This window comes from Triturus cristatus, chromosome 5_2 (genome assembly GCF_964204655.1).
Source record: "Triturus cristatus chromosome 5_2, aTriCri1.1, whole genome shotgun sequence".
Classification (NCBI taxonomy): Eukaryota; Metazoa; Chordata; class Amphibia; order Caudata; family Salamandridae; genus Triturus; species Triturus cristatus.
In genome coordinates, this window is record NC_140588.1 from 321,922,047 (window position 1) to 321,936,476 (window position 14,430).

The window sequence follows — 14,430 nt, forward strand, 5'->3', positions numbered from 1 at the left end:
TCCCCTTCACTCAAACAGCTGATCTTGTAGACAGTAGTACGAGGTGAGGGCCAATCCAGCGGGGCTCATCATTGGTCTTCCGCTGAAAGTTTTTGATGAGCACCCATGTGCCAGGATCAATGGGGTGTCCTGGAGCCTCAGAGGCCGGAGGGAGAGTATCGTGCACCTGTTGGTGTAAAACACGCAGTTTAACCGTCAAATCATACAAGTAATCAAGCAGTACTGGGTGTTCGATTTCACTGAATTTCGTCGGTCTTGGCACACCCCATACATTGGCCGGGCGGCCAAAAACTACCTCGTAAGGACTAAGTCCCACTCGTGAGTGTACGGTCATTCTGGTGGACAGGAGTGCTAGAGGCAGAGCGTCAGGCCATTTAAGACCTGAGCTCGCTTGTATTTTGGCCAGTTTAAGTTTTAGTGCGCCATTGTAGCGCTCTACTAATCCAGCTGATTGGGGGTGATTTGCAGCGTGAAACTTCTGCCTTATACCTAGTCCCTCACACACATTCTTCATCACTTGGCCCACAAACTCACTCCCATTATCACTCCACACCATTCCTGGCATTCCAAACCTAGGGAAAAATTCCTTCACAAGGGCTTTGGCTGTGGATAGGGCAGTGTTATCCTTTAGAGGATACGCCTCTATCCATTTTGAGAAAGCGCAAACAACCACCAATACATATTTCAGGTTGTTGCACCTTTCCATGTGGATAAAATCCAACTGCAAAACTTCAAATGGATATGATGGAGGCGCAAAATGACCAGCTGGAGTTGGGGTTCCCCTACCAGGGTTGTACTTCAAGCATACCATACAATTCTTGACCACATTCTCTGCACACTTAGGAATTCCAGTATTCTGCCATACTGGAGCCAACAACTTACAGATTCCTTTCGTACTGATGTGTGCCATTCCATGTGCCATAGTAACCACTGGGAGCACATATGCATCAGGTAACAACCATCGCCTATGTTCTGACAAATCAATCCAACAACCATTCTCATCCAACTTACCCAAACTTTCTCTCCACTTGCTTAACTCTTTCTCTGTGGCTTCAGCTTGAAGGAACTTTACACTCTCTATTGTGTTTTCACACATTCCAACATCACCAACCCATCTGGCAGGGCCTGCAACATACATTTGAGTCTTCACATCTTTTGCTGTCTCTTTCGCGACTTCATCAGCAAACGCATTACCACGACCAACATCATCAGTGATTTTCCTGTGCGCACTGCATTTCATAATCGCAACTTGCAATGGTAGGGTCAGCGACTCAAGGAGATCATTCACCAACTTGCCATTCTGAATCTTAGCTCCATGCGAAGTCAGGAACCCATGTTCCTTCCATAATCGCCCAAAACTATGAGCCACGCCAAAGGCGTACTGGCTATCTGTGTATATATTCACTCTCATTCCTTCAGACAACACGCATGCTCTCGTAAGGGCAATCAATTCTGCTGCTTGAGCCGAATTTTGTGGCACACGTGCAGTTTCTACAATCGTATGCAAAGTCGTGACAGCATATGCAGCAGTCGTATCACCATTCGGAAGCTTGAAACACGAACCATCCACCCATAAAGTACCATCACACTCAGTCAGGGGAGTATCTTTAAGATCTACTCTTCCTTTCGTCTCTTCTTCTGTTCTGAACAGACAATCATGTTGCTCAATCTCATCTAGGTCTGCCGGGATTGGTAATAGTGTAGCTGGATTCAACGTGTTACATCTCTTTATGTGTATGTGATTTGCTAACAGTGTCAGCTCATAACCAGATAATCGTGCACTAGTTAAGTGTTGTGTCTTGGTCCTGTTTAACAATGTGTCCACAGCATGTGGAACCATAACAATCAATGTGTTATCCATCACTAGGCCAGCCGACTGTCGAATAGACATAGCTGCGGCTGCAGTGGCTCTCAGACAACTTGGCAATGCCCTCGCTACCGGGTCCAAGGTTGACGAAAAATACGCGCATGGACGCGGTCTGTCGCCGAAAGGCTGTGTTAACACTGACAATGCACAACCATCTTTCTCATGAACATACAATGTAAAAGGTTTGCTGTAGTCAGGGGTACCCAACACAGGGGCTGAACACAATGCCTTACGCAATTCCCAAAAACTTTTCTGACACTCCTCAGACCATGGGATAGGATTCGGTGTGTCTTTGCATGTTAATGCTAACAAAGGTTTTGCCAACAAAGAAAAATTAGGAATCCAATGCCTACAGTATGAAGTAATGCCCAAGAAAGCACGCACTTCTCTCTGTGTTCTTGGCACACTCAACTGTGCAATGGCTTGAATTCGTTCTGGGGTCAGTTTCCTTCCCTCTTTCGATAAGAGATGACCTAAGTAGGTCACTTCTTGTCGACAATATTGCAGCTTTGAGAGAGACACTTTGTGATGAAAGGCAGACAAATGACGCAACAATGACAAGGTAGCATCTTTGCAAAGCTTTTCAGTATCCGCGGCGATTAGCAAATCGTCAACGTACTGAATTAGAATAGCGCCACTGGGTAAAGCCAGTGCATCAAGCTGCGCTTTTAAAGCCTTACTGTATATTGATGGACTTTCACAGAAGCCCTGGGGAGCGCGTTTAAAGCGGAAACTGCGACCTCCTAAACTGAAGCCAAAAATGTCTCTGCTCTCCTCTGCAATTGGGATGCTAAAGAAAGCATTCTTTAGATCGATCACTGAGAACCATGCAGCGGAGGCTGGAATCATGGTTAACAAGGTAGTTATATCAGGGACAACTGGAAACTGTGGTACAACGATCTTATTAACCTCTCTAAGATCAATCACAAATCTGTAAACAGGTGGCTGTGAAGGGTCCGTTCGTTTTAAGACAGGTAAAACAGGGCTATTGCAAACGTTGCCTCTTGTCTCTTCAATTACACCCTTTTTAATCAAATCACTGACAATTGCTAACAATGCTTTCTGACCTTCATTGGAGATCTTGTACTGGGGAATACGTGGCAATCTGACATTGGCTTTTAAAGTGACCACATATGGCGATATTTCCAGGAGACCCACATCATTGGGACCAGTAGCCCAAAGGGTATCCGGAAGGGATGACAATTCAGGTGGCATTGCATTTTTAGACAAATACATTGGGGAAATCACTTTCTTACCTAATGTAAGTTGTACTCGTGAGGGAGAACAATATAGCGTTGCATGCAATCTTTTTAGCAAATCTAATCCTAGCAAATTTTCACCACAACCTGTTGTCAGAATGAGGGGTGCTTTTAGCTCACAAGGTCCAACAGAAAGTGACATAGGACTAGAAATCGGGTTCCTAACTGGGGCGCCAGAAAAACCAACTGAAACATTCATTTCGCCAGACAAAGGCGCGCCAGGGAGTTTTGAATGCATTATTGAACTCTTTGCAGCACCAGTATCCAGCAGAAAGGGCTCCGTTATATTTGCTGTCGTTACTTTAACATAAGGTCCGCTCTGATCCACTGGCACTGAAACAACTCCCTCTCTCTGTCTACGGCAGTCCTAGTAATCATTATCTTGTGCATGTCGTCTTCCGCATAATAATCATTATTGTAGTATTGAGCTGTATTGCCAGTCGTATTGGCTTGCTGATCAAAGCTATTTATGGCATTTTGAGGAGGAAGAGGACGCGCGTTCTGGAGAACATTTCCACGCCCTCTGCCTCTAGGATCTTGCTGACCACCTCTACCTCTTGCGCCATACGCATTACCGTTACGCTGCCTCAATCTAGGGCAACTATATTTAAAATGACCTTCCTCTTTACAATATGAACATTGGTTGGGCCCTACAGGGATTCGTGGTTGATAATACCCATTCATTTGCTGACTGTTCTGGAACTGTTGGGTTGCTGATAGATACCTTGTGTTTGCCTATAATTACTCTGTCCTCCACGTGGTGGATAAGCCTGCTGCAAGAGGACCTTTGTCTTTAGTTCTTTCGTTTTCTTATCTGTTCTATCTTTTTCGTCTTTGTCTCTATTCTCATAATACTGTGCAGTAGCCAGTATTTGCGCTGAAGAGGAAACAGCCCAGGAACTTTCTGAATCTTTTAATTTCTTACACAACTCGGGAAGTAGATTCTGCACAAATTTATCAACAAATAACCGTTGGCCACCTTCAGTGCTCATGTCTTGACCACTGAGGTCGATAAACGTTTCTTCAAACCTGGTGAAAAAATCAGACACTGTCTCATCTTTCTTCTGTTTACATGCGGATAGTTTATCCCAATTTACGCGCATTGCAGGCATTATAGTTTTCATGTGGGTAATAATTCTACCAGGGAGCGCTGCTATGAGGGGCTCAGGTTTTGCACCACCAACTTGTCTAGCGTCTGCAGCAACGATATTAGCCCATGTATCACCCAATTCTGCAGCGTGATCTACATTACGAATGGATCCCCATAAAGGCTGTGGAACCACATTCCCAAACAGCATATCTATGTCAGCCAAATTCATTACACAGTATTCTGCAGTTTGTGATAACTCCTTATAATATCCTGCAGGGTTTTTACGGGGATCAGGTAATGTCTGTTTAAGTGCTAACACCTCAGATCGCTTCCATGGGACATGTACCCAAACACGTTGAAAATGTGCTGGAGCAGCAGCAATACCATGAGCGGCATCAGCCGCAACAGCTTCCTTCCATACCGGAGGGACTTCTCTCATAGGGTATTGTCGCGCTTTTCCCTTTCTCCCCACAGGGAAATCTGGTTCAAACAACGACTGTTGACAATCATCATTCCTCAAGGATAATAAGATCGCAACTGCTCTATTGACATCGGGGCCCACAATCATACCTTTTCCAAAATCGAATCTCACTCGGCATAACTCCTGCGGGTTTGGGTTTGCACCATTATCCTCCAATTCCTCACAGAGGAATTCACACATTTTATCAAAGACATACCTCTGTTTTGGGGCATCCCATTGGTGAAAAACGTTAACAACTGATTCCACATCATAGAGTGAAGGGAAACCAATCCACCTACGCGCCAGATGATCTAACACCTCTTTCTCATCGGTACCAGGCAGCTGACTGCGCAATTGCTTACGCTGTAAGCCAGGAGTCGCACTAGATGACCCAAAGAAAGGCGACATTAGACAAGTAACTACATTAGCTAGTTGTTGTCGTGCTGAAGGAGAAGTTGAGGCGAAAACAGGGGGATAGACAGAGGGAAGGAAGACGGGTTCAGATACAGGTACCGGGGTAGTGCAAGAAGGAGCACCAGAGGAAACCGCTGGTGTGCTAGGCAAAGTCGCAGAACGCGCGGGGGTAACAGGTAGCAAAACTGGTGGCCCTTGAGAGGGCTGCACTGCAGGGATAGGAGCCAGCTGAGGAGGAGCTGGCGGCCGCAGGAAGACTTGCGGCATATTTACTGGAGGTTGCACATTTACAAGCTGTGGTGGTGCTGTGGCATTTTGCGCATATGGGGATGGCGAACTTAGCAAATGGGACATTAGGGAATCTTTCTCATTCTCTTTTGTCTCATCTTGCACAAGGGGTGGCAAAACAGGATAACATTTATCAATCCCTAGTTTGCGCTGTCTGTGCAATTGCTCATTCCTTTGTTCCTCCTCATTATCTTTAAATTGCACAGCTGCTTGCATCACTGACATACCTCTCTCTCTCTTATCTTTTTTCGCTAGCTTAATTTCCTTCTGTTTGGCTTCCTTTCGCCATAGGCGGAGAGAATCAAACATCGCCGGCCGGGCTTTCTTTTTAAACAATTTTACTTCCAAATTATCTAAGATATCTGTATCAAAACTACCATTCTGGGGCCATTTTAAAACACCGTCCTTTCTGGTGTATCGGATCCATACTTCATTAAATGCAATGGGGCCCACGCCATGTTTTACATAAAGCTCATAAGTTGGAGTTCCAATTGGAGGAACCGGACATGAATCCTCTAACTGGAAATCCCTTCTACAACTCAAACAAAACCAATTACCAAATACACTAGCACCAGGCATCTTCGCTCACTAGTCTAGTTTCAAACGTCAAAGGATTATCGAATACGATAGTCTCGTGAATACACGAGTCCTCTGGCTTTGGGACTTGCAAGAACCAAATCAAAATGATCCCGAAGGATACCAAATTCAAACTGGGAGACGCTCCACTTATACTTAACTGAATATTGATGATCGATGGCGTCACCAGAAGACTCTCTCGATTGTTTCGCTCTACGAAAATCGTCAAGGGTCCAAAACAGGGCGATTAATCAGGGCAGCAGTCCTTCGTAGCCGTCGGGACACGGAGAACCTCGCAGAAAAGACCTTCGGACCACGTCGACATGCAGGGGTCGATGAAGTGGCGGCCTTCCTCCAGAATTTCCACACGAAGCTCCTCACGAACCTCTGGCTTGGACCGGTACCGCTGAAATCGTGCCGAGTTGGGCGCCAACTGAAGTACTGGGTATTTTAAGCCCAGCGGTGCAGGGGACACACCCTATGACTTCTGGGTTCTTCCTGTTTCAGACCTATAGAAACACAGAGTCTTCTGGGTGAAGTCAAAGATCAGTTTATTGGCTGCAGACCAATTACAGGCGTCCTAGAAGTACAACAGCGTGTATGTTCTCAGGAGACTGCTGAAAATCACAGAAACGAGCTTCATCTTAAATACAGATTTTCCTGCCTCAGGCATACATTCCTTGGCTTTATGGCATGGTCATTTAGAGTATACATTACAAATGAAAAAGCAGAGTCATGATGACCATCCCACATTCCAGTTAAGCCAGCCCGCAATTATTTACACAGCAAAGCTCAGATCCCACATCAGATATCGATAGGCCCCAATAAACATGAGCATCTCCTGTTTTGGGAAACAAGCCATAAAGCAGGAACAGTCAGATGTGAAAGAGATTAGCTAGAGGCTCGTGTAGGATGAAAGGACTTTATGGTGTGCCAAGCCCTGATGCTAATCACAGGTGGCCAGAGGACGGGGAACTCGTGAGACCACTTTGACCCGGGGCAGCGGAGCCAAGCTGGCCAGGTCACAGAGAAGTCAAGGAAAGGCACATGTGCTCTAAAAGGCCCGCATTCGCTTCATGCTATATAGCCTATGTGAGGGCAACCATAAGATGGCCACCGATACAAAATGGAACCCACCTAGTGATGTATAATAGCGTATACACAGTGCATCCTCAACTAAAACGCTACACAAAGCACTTGTACATACCGCATTAACCATTCGCGGTTCACTATTACCGAGATTGACAGGGGTAGGGCCTTGCCTCCTACGCGGTCCCAAATTCTAAAGTACGACACCAGTCCAAAGACCTCACCACTTAAGCAATACTTCAACGGTGCCCAGTCACCAGATTACTACTGGCCTTCCGTGTGAGGTTACTGGTCTCTAGCGGGAAGATGTGGTACCCGTGCTAAAAATCACCAGACTTCCCATGCCGAGTCCACGGCTCCTCCACAAACCATGCCTCTACTACCTCTTTCTGATATGCAATATGGGGGCACTCCGATTTGGCACTTGCCATGCCTCATCCAATTTCTGTTTTGCGGTACCCATCAGCTGCCCAAAACAACTGGTGGTGCATGAAAAAGCATCACTACAACGCTTTATTAGGATCCCTGTTTTATGGTATTTCTTTTGTTAACATTGCTATCTGTGTTTTTCCATAACTATTTTTAGAACGTTATATTTGTATTTATTCATAATTATTTTAAGTTTAGTGTAAAATATGTTTTAACAGCTGTACATCTGCTGTTTCCCGTTTCATTGGGAATACTTTTTATCTGTCTTTTTTAACTTTACTATCTGTCTATCTGCACAGGTACAGACCAAGCACTCATGAATGACATTATTGAGAATCATCCAAAAGAAGACGTATTTTCTATATTTAAAGTGAATACCGGCAGGACAAAGGATGCTTTTCTGTCTGTATTTATCTGTAAAAATCAGAAAAAAACTGAAAACGGGAAGCCTTAACTATTATCAGATACCACCAGCCGTTATTAGCGTCATAGCTTGGTCATGGGAATTGTAACCACCTACATTACAACGAGTACAACTCCAAATCACACAAGAGACTCTGTTGTCAAACAGCATTCCATAGTCATGTAAAGGACGTGGTTCTCCTGTGCAAGACAACATACCAGACTGCTAATAAAACAATAGGATTAGGAGCAGGTAATCACATGGAGACTGTGCCAGGGAATTGTGACCGAGGATTCCAACCAATTTGTCCAAGCTAAAAATTGCAACATACCAGTATCTTTTTCAAACCCACAGTCACACAAAACTATTCAGAAATAATAAGTCTTCATATTAGGGTATGTACTGCTGGAAAGCTATATACTTCTCAATTTCACATATTTTTAAATTGCCAGTTTTGAGCTTGCCACAGGTTTTCCTCTTTACAGGCCATGATTGCTGTCTCCCAGCAATATCAATGATCTCCTTGCTTCCTGCGCTCTATTGGAGAACCACCTTTAGATAAATGAGAAGTAGTCACAGCGGGGTGTGACTGTTGTGCTTGATTGCTGCAACGTAGGGCTAAGGGAAGACCTGAATAAGAGAGGTTAAAAAATAGAATGCAGCATGATTTTCACAGAATTCAGAGATGCAAATGTTTGCCACAGATGAAGTGAAGAAACTTCTTCTAAATCCACTAAGGGAGACTTTGCAGCTGAAATTTTACTTGTGTATACCAGTAGTTCATATTTAGACATAAAAGCTGTTTGTCATAAAAAAACAAATTACCTGTACTTTGTGACAGTTTTGCATATTTTCATCCTTTGCCTGCATCTAGCTCTCTTCCCTTTCCAAGGTTACATGTTGTGGTCTAAGCTCCACTTGTGATGAGCTGTGGTACTGTAAATTTCGGAACCATGTTGGAGGCATGGTCCCACCATGCCAATTTTGGTATCAGCGAACCGCAAATGACTAATGCGGTATTTATGAGTGTTTTCGTCATATCTCACCGATGAATGCACCGTGTATACGACACTACAAATCGAACCCTCGGGTTCCATTTTAGAACGGTAACCATTTTGTGGTTGCCCTCACATAGGCAGCGAATTAAGGACATGCCTAGGCCTAAAGGACACGCACACCTTCCGTGACCTGTGCAACCTGACTCCACTGCCCGAGGTCAGTCCTGTTCGGCCGGTTCCTTGCACTGCGGCCAAATGGGATTAGCACCAGGGCTTGACACACCATAAAGTCGTCTTTCCCACACGAACCTTGACCAATCTCTTTCACACCTGACTCTGTTTCCCGCTTTATGGCTTATTTTACGAGTAGGAGGTGTCCGTTTTATTGGGGTCTGCTGAGTTCTGATGAGGGTTCTGAGCCTCACTGGGTAAATAATTATGTGCTGACCGAGCTGAAATGTGGGATTATCATCATGACTGTGCTGTTTCTTTGAAGCGAAAATATGTGAACAACCACTTGTAAAGTAGGGGCGGTGTTGCCCAGAGCGTAATATTTTGTATATAAGAAAAGACTGGTTTTTGGTTGGGAGCAGTCTCCTGAGAACATACACCGTGCTGTACTTCTCGGATACCTGTGATTGGTCTGCAGCCAATAAATGCGATCTTGGACTTCATCTAGAAGACTCTGTGTTTCTGTGGTCTGAAACAGGAAGAACTCAAAGTCTTTGGGTGTGTCCCCTGGCACCGCTGGGTTGGTTCTGAAAAACCCAGTGCTTCATTTGGCGCCCAACTCGGGGCGATTTCAGCGGTACCGGTCCAAGCCAGAGGTTCGTGAGGAGCTTCGTGTGAAAATTCTGGAGGAAGGCCGCCACTTCATCGACCCCTGCATGTCGACGTGGTCCGAAAGTCTTTACTGCGAGGTTCTCCGCGTCCCGACAGCTACAAAGGACTGCTGCCCTGACTATCGCCCTGTTTAGGACCCTTGATGATTTGGTAGAGCGAAACGATTTAACGAGTCTTCTGGTGACGTCATCGATACCTCAGTTAAGTATAAGTGGAGCGTCTCCCAGTTCTTAGTTTGGTTCTTAGTTTGGTATCCCTTCGGGATCGCTTTTGATTTGGAACTTGCAAGTGCCAAAGCTGAAGGACTCGTGTCGATAATCCTTTGAAGTTTGAAACTAGACTAGTGAGCGAAGATGCCTGGTTCTAGTATATTTGGAAATTTGTTTTGTTTGGGTTGTAATAGGGACTCCCGATTAGAGGATTCATGTCCGGTTCCTCCAATTGGAACTCCAACATATGAGCTTTATGTGAAACATGGCGTGGGCCCCATTGCGTATAATGAAGTATGGATCCGATACACCAGGAAAGATGGTGTTTTAAAATGGCCCCAAAATGGTAGTTTCGACACAGAAATCCTAGATAACTTAGAAGTTAAATTATTTAAAAAGAAAGCCCGGCCGGCGATGTTTGATTCTTTCCGCCTATGGCGAAAGGAAGCCAAACAGAAAGAAATTAAATTAGCGAAGAAAAATAAAAGAGAGAAAGGTATGTCGATAATGCAAGCAGCCTTACAGTTTAAAGATAATGAAGAAGAACAAATGAATGAGCAGCTGCACAGGCAACGTAAACTAGTGATTGATAAATGCTACCCAGCTTTGCCGCCCCTTCAGCAAGATGCGTCAAAAGAAAAGGAGAAAGATCCCTTAATGTCACATTTGCTGAGTTCACCAACCCCGTATGTGCAGAGTGCTACAGCACCTCCGCAACCCTTAAATTTACAGCCTCTAGTCAATTTGCCGCAAGCCTTCCCGCAGCCGCCAGCTCCCCCTCAGCCGGCTCCTATGCCTACGGCGCAGCCCTCTCAAGGGCCACCGGCTTCGCTGCCTATCTCTTCTGCACTCCCTGCGACTTTACCTAGTACATCAGCTGCCTCCCTCGGCGTTCTTCCTGATACGACCCCTGTACCTGTATCTGCACCCGTTTTTCTTCCCTCTGTTTTTCCCCCTGTTCTTGCCTCAACTTCTCCTTCTACACGACAACGAATAGCTAGTGCGGTCACTAGTTTCATGTCACCTCTCTTCGGGTCATCTAGTACGACCCCTGGTCCATAACGTACGCAGTTGCGTAGTCAGCTGCCAGGTTCTGAAGAGAAAGAAGTATTAGACCGCATGGCACATAAATGGGTTGTTTTTCCTTCAAGATATGATGTGGAATCTGTTGTAAATGTTTTTCATCAATGGGAAGCACCAAAACAGAGATATGTTTTCGAGAAAATGTGTGAATTCCTCTGTGAGGAATTGGAAGACCATGGTCTAGATTCAAGCCCGCAGGAGTTGTGTCATGTACAGTTCGATTTTAAGAAAGGCACGATTGTGGGGCGCGATGTTGATAGAGCAGTTACGACATTGTTGTCCTTCAGGAATGGGGATTGTCATCAGTCGTTGTTCGAACAGGAGTTCCCTGTAGGCAAAAAGGTAAAAGCGCGCCAATATCCGATGCGTGAGGTTCCCCCAGTTTGGAGACCTGGTGATGCAAATGCTAATCCACCTGTTCAGGCACATTTTCAGCGTGTTTGGGTACACGTGCCATGGAAGCGAGGTGAAGTGATAGCGCTTAAGCAGACTTTGCCTGACCCCCGTAAAAACCCTGCAGGATATTATAAGGAGTTATCACAAACCGCAGAATCGTGTGTCATGAATTTAGCTGACATTGATATGTTGTTCGGGAATGTTGTTCCGCAGCCTTTGTGGGGATTGATTCGTAATACAGATCATGCTGCAGAACTAGGTGGCACATGGGCTAATATCATTGCTACAGACACTAGACAAGTTGGTGGTGCGAAACCTGAGCCCTTAGTAGCAGAACTCCCTGGTAGAATTATTACCTACATGAAGACTTTAATGCCAGCGATGCGTGTGAATTGGGATAAATTATCCACATGCAAACAAAAGAAAGACAAAACAGTGTCTGATTTCTTCACCAGGATTGAAGAAACATTTATCGACCAAAGTGGTCAAGACATGAGTACGGAAGGTGGTCAACGGTTATTTGTTGATAAATTTGTGCATAATTTGCTCCCCGAGTTGTGTAAGAAATTAAAAGATTCAGAGAGTTCTTGGGCTGTTTCCTCATCAGCGCAAATACTGGCTACTGCACAGTATTACGAAAATAGGGATAAATATGAGAAGGATAGAGCAGACAAGAAAACAAAAGAATTAAAGACGAAGGTTCTTTTACAGCAGGCTTACCCGCCACGTGGAGATCAGAATAACTATAAGCAAGGTCAGAGTAACTGTCAACAACCCCAACAGTTTCAGAGTAACTCGCAAAGGTTCGGGTATTCCCAACGGCGTGTTCCTGTGGGTCCCAATCAGTGTTCGTATTGTAAACAAGAAGGTCATTTTAAATATAGTTGTCCTATATTGTTGCAGCGCACGAATAATGCTTATGGCGCGAGAGGTAGAGGTGGTCAGCAAGCTCCTAGGGGTAGAGGGCGTGGGAATGTTCTCCAGAACGCGCGTCCTCTTCCGCCTCAAAATACGATGAACAGTTTTGATCAGCAGGCCAATGTAACTGGTGGGACAGCTCAGTACTATAATAACGACTATTATGCAGAAGATGGAAATGCGGAAGGTAATGATTACTAGGACAGCCGTAGACAAAGAGAGGGAGTTGTTTCAGTGCCAGTGGATCAGAGTGGACCGTATGTTAAGGTGACTACAGCGGGTGTGTCAGAGACTTTTCTGTTGGATACTGGTGCTGCAAAGAGTTCAATTATGCACTCAAAACTCCCTGGCGCGCCTTTGTCTGGCGAAATGAATGTTTCAGTAGGTTTTTCTGGCGCCCCGGTTAGGAACCCGATCTCTAGTCCTATGCCTCTTTCTGTTGGACCTTGTGAGCTGAAAGCACCCCTTATCCTAACGACAGGTTTTGGTGAAAACCTGTTAGGATTGGATTTGTTAAAGAGATTACATGCAACATTATATTGTTCCCCCTCGGGAGTACAACTTACACTGGGTAGGGAAGTGATTTCTCCAATGTATTTGTCAAAGAATAAACTGCCAGCTGAATTGTCGTCTCTCCCGGATGTCCTTTGGGCTACTGGTCCTAACGATCTGGGTCTCTTTGAAATACCGCCATATGTGGTCACTTTGAAAGCCAATGTTATATTGCCACGCATTCCCCAGTACAAGATCTCTAATGAAGGTGAGAAAGCGTTGTTAGCGATCATCTATGATTTGATTGAAAAGGATGTAATTGAAGAGACAAGAGGCAACGTTTGCAATAGTCCTGTTTTGCTTGTATTAAAACGTACTGACCCCTCTCAGCCACCTGTTTACAGGTTTGTGATCGATCTTAGAGAGGTAAATAAAATAGTTGTGCCACAGTTTCCAGTTGTCCCTGATATAACTGCCTTGTTAACTATGATCCCAGCTTCCGCTGCTTGGTTCTCAGTAATTGATTTAAAGAATGCTTTCTTTAGCATCCCGATTGCAGAGGAAAGCAGGGATATTTTTGGTTTTAGTTTAGGAGGTCGCAGCTTCCGCTTTAAACGCGCTCCACAGGGCTACTGTGAAAGTCCATCAATATACAGTCAGGCTTTAAAAGCGCAGATTGATGCAATTGTCTTACCTAGTGGTGCTACCCTTATTCAGTATGTTGACAATTTACTAATCGCCGCGGATTCTGAGGACATTTGTAAAGAAGCTACATTGTCATTGTTGCGTCATTTGTCTGCTTTTCATCACAAAGTGTCTCTCTCAAAAATGCAATATTGTCGACAAGAAGTGACCTACTTAGGTCATCTCTTATCGAAGGAGGGAAGGAAACTGACCCCAGAAAGAATTCAGGCCATTGCACAACTGAGCGTGCCTAGAACACAGAGAGATGTACGTGCTTTCTTGGGTATTACTTCATACTGTAGGCAGTGGATCCCGAGTTTTTCTTTGCTGGCACAACCTTTGATAGCATTAACATGCAAAGATACACCGAATCCCGTCCCATGGTCTGAAGAGTGTCAGAAAAGTTTTTCGGAATTACGTAAGGCATTATGTTCGGCTCCTGTGTTGGGTACCCCCGACTACAGTAAACCTTTTACATTGTATGTTCACGAGAAAGAAGGTTGTGAGTTGTCAGTGCTGACACAGTCTTTTGGAGACAGACAGCGTCCGTGCGCGTATTTTTCGTCAACTTTGGATCCAGTAGCTAAGGCATTGCCAAGTTGCTTGAGAGCCACAGCGGCAGCAGCTGTGTCTATTCGACAGTCTGCTGGGTTAGTAATGAATAACACGTTGATTGTAATGGTTCCACATGCAGTGGACACATTGTTAAACAGGACCAAGACACATCACTTAACTAGTGCTCGATTGTCAGGGTACGAGTTGACACTGCTAGCGAGTCATGTGCACATAAAGAGGTGCAATACGTTGAATCCAGCTACATTATTACCGATTTCAGCAGACACGGATGAGATTAAACAGCATGATTGTCTGTTCAGAACAGAAGAAGAAACAAAAGGGAGAGTGGATCTTAAAGATACTCCCCTGGTTGAGTG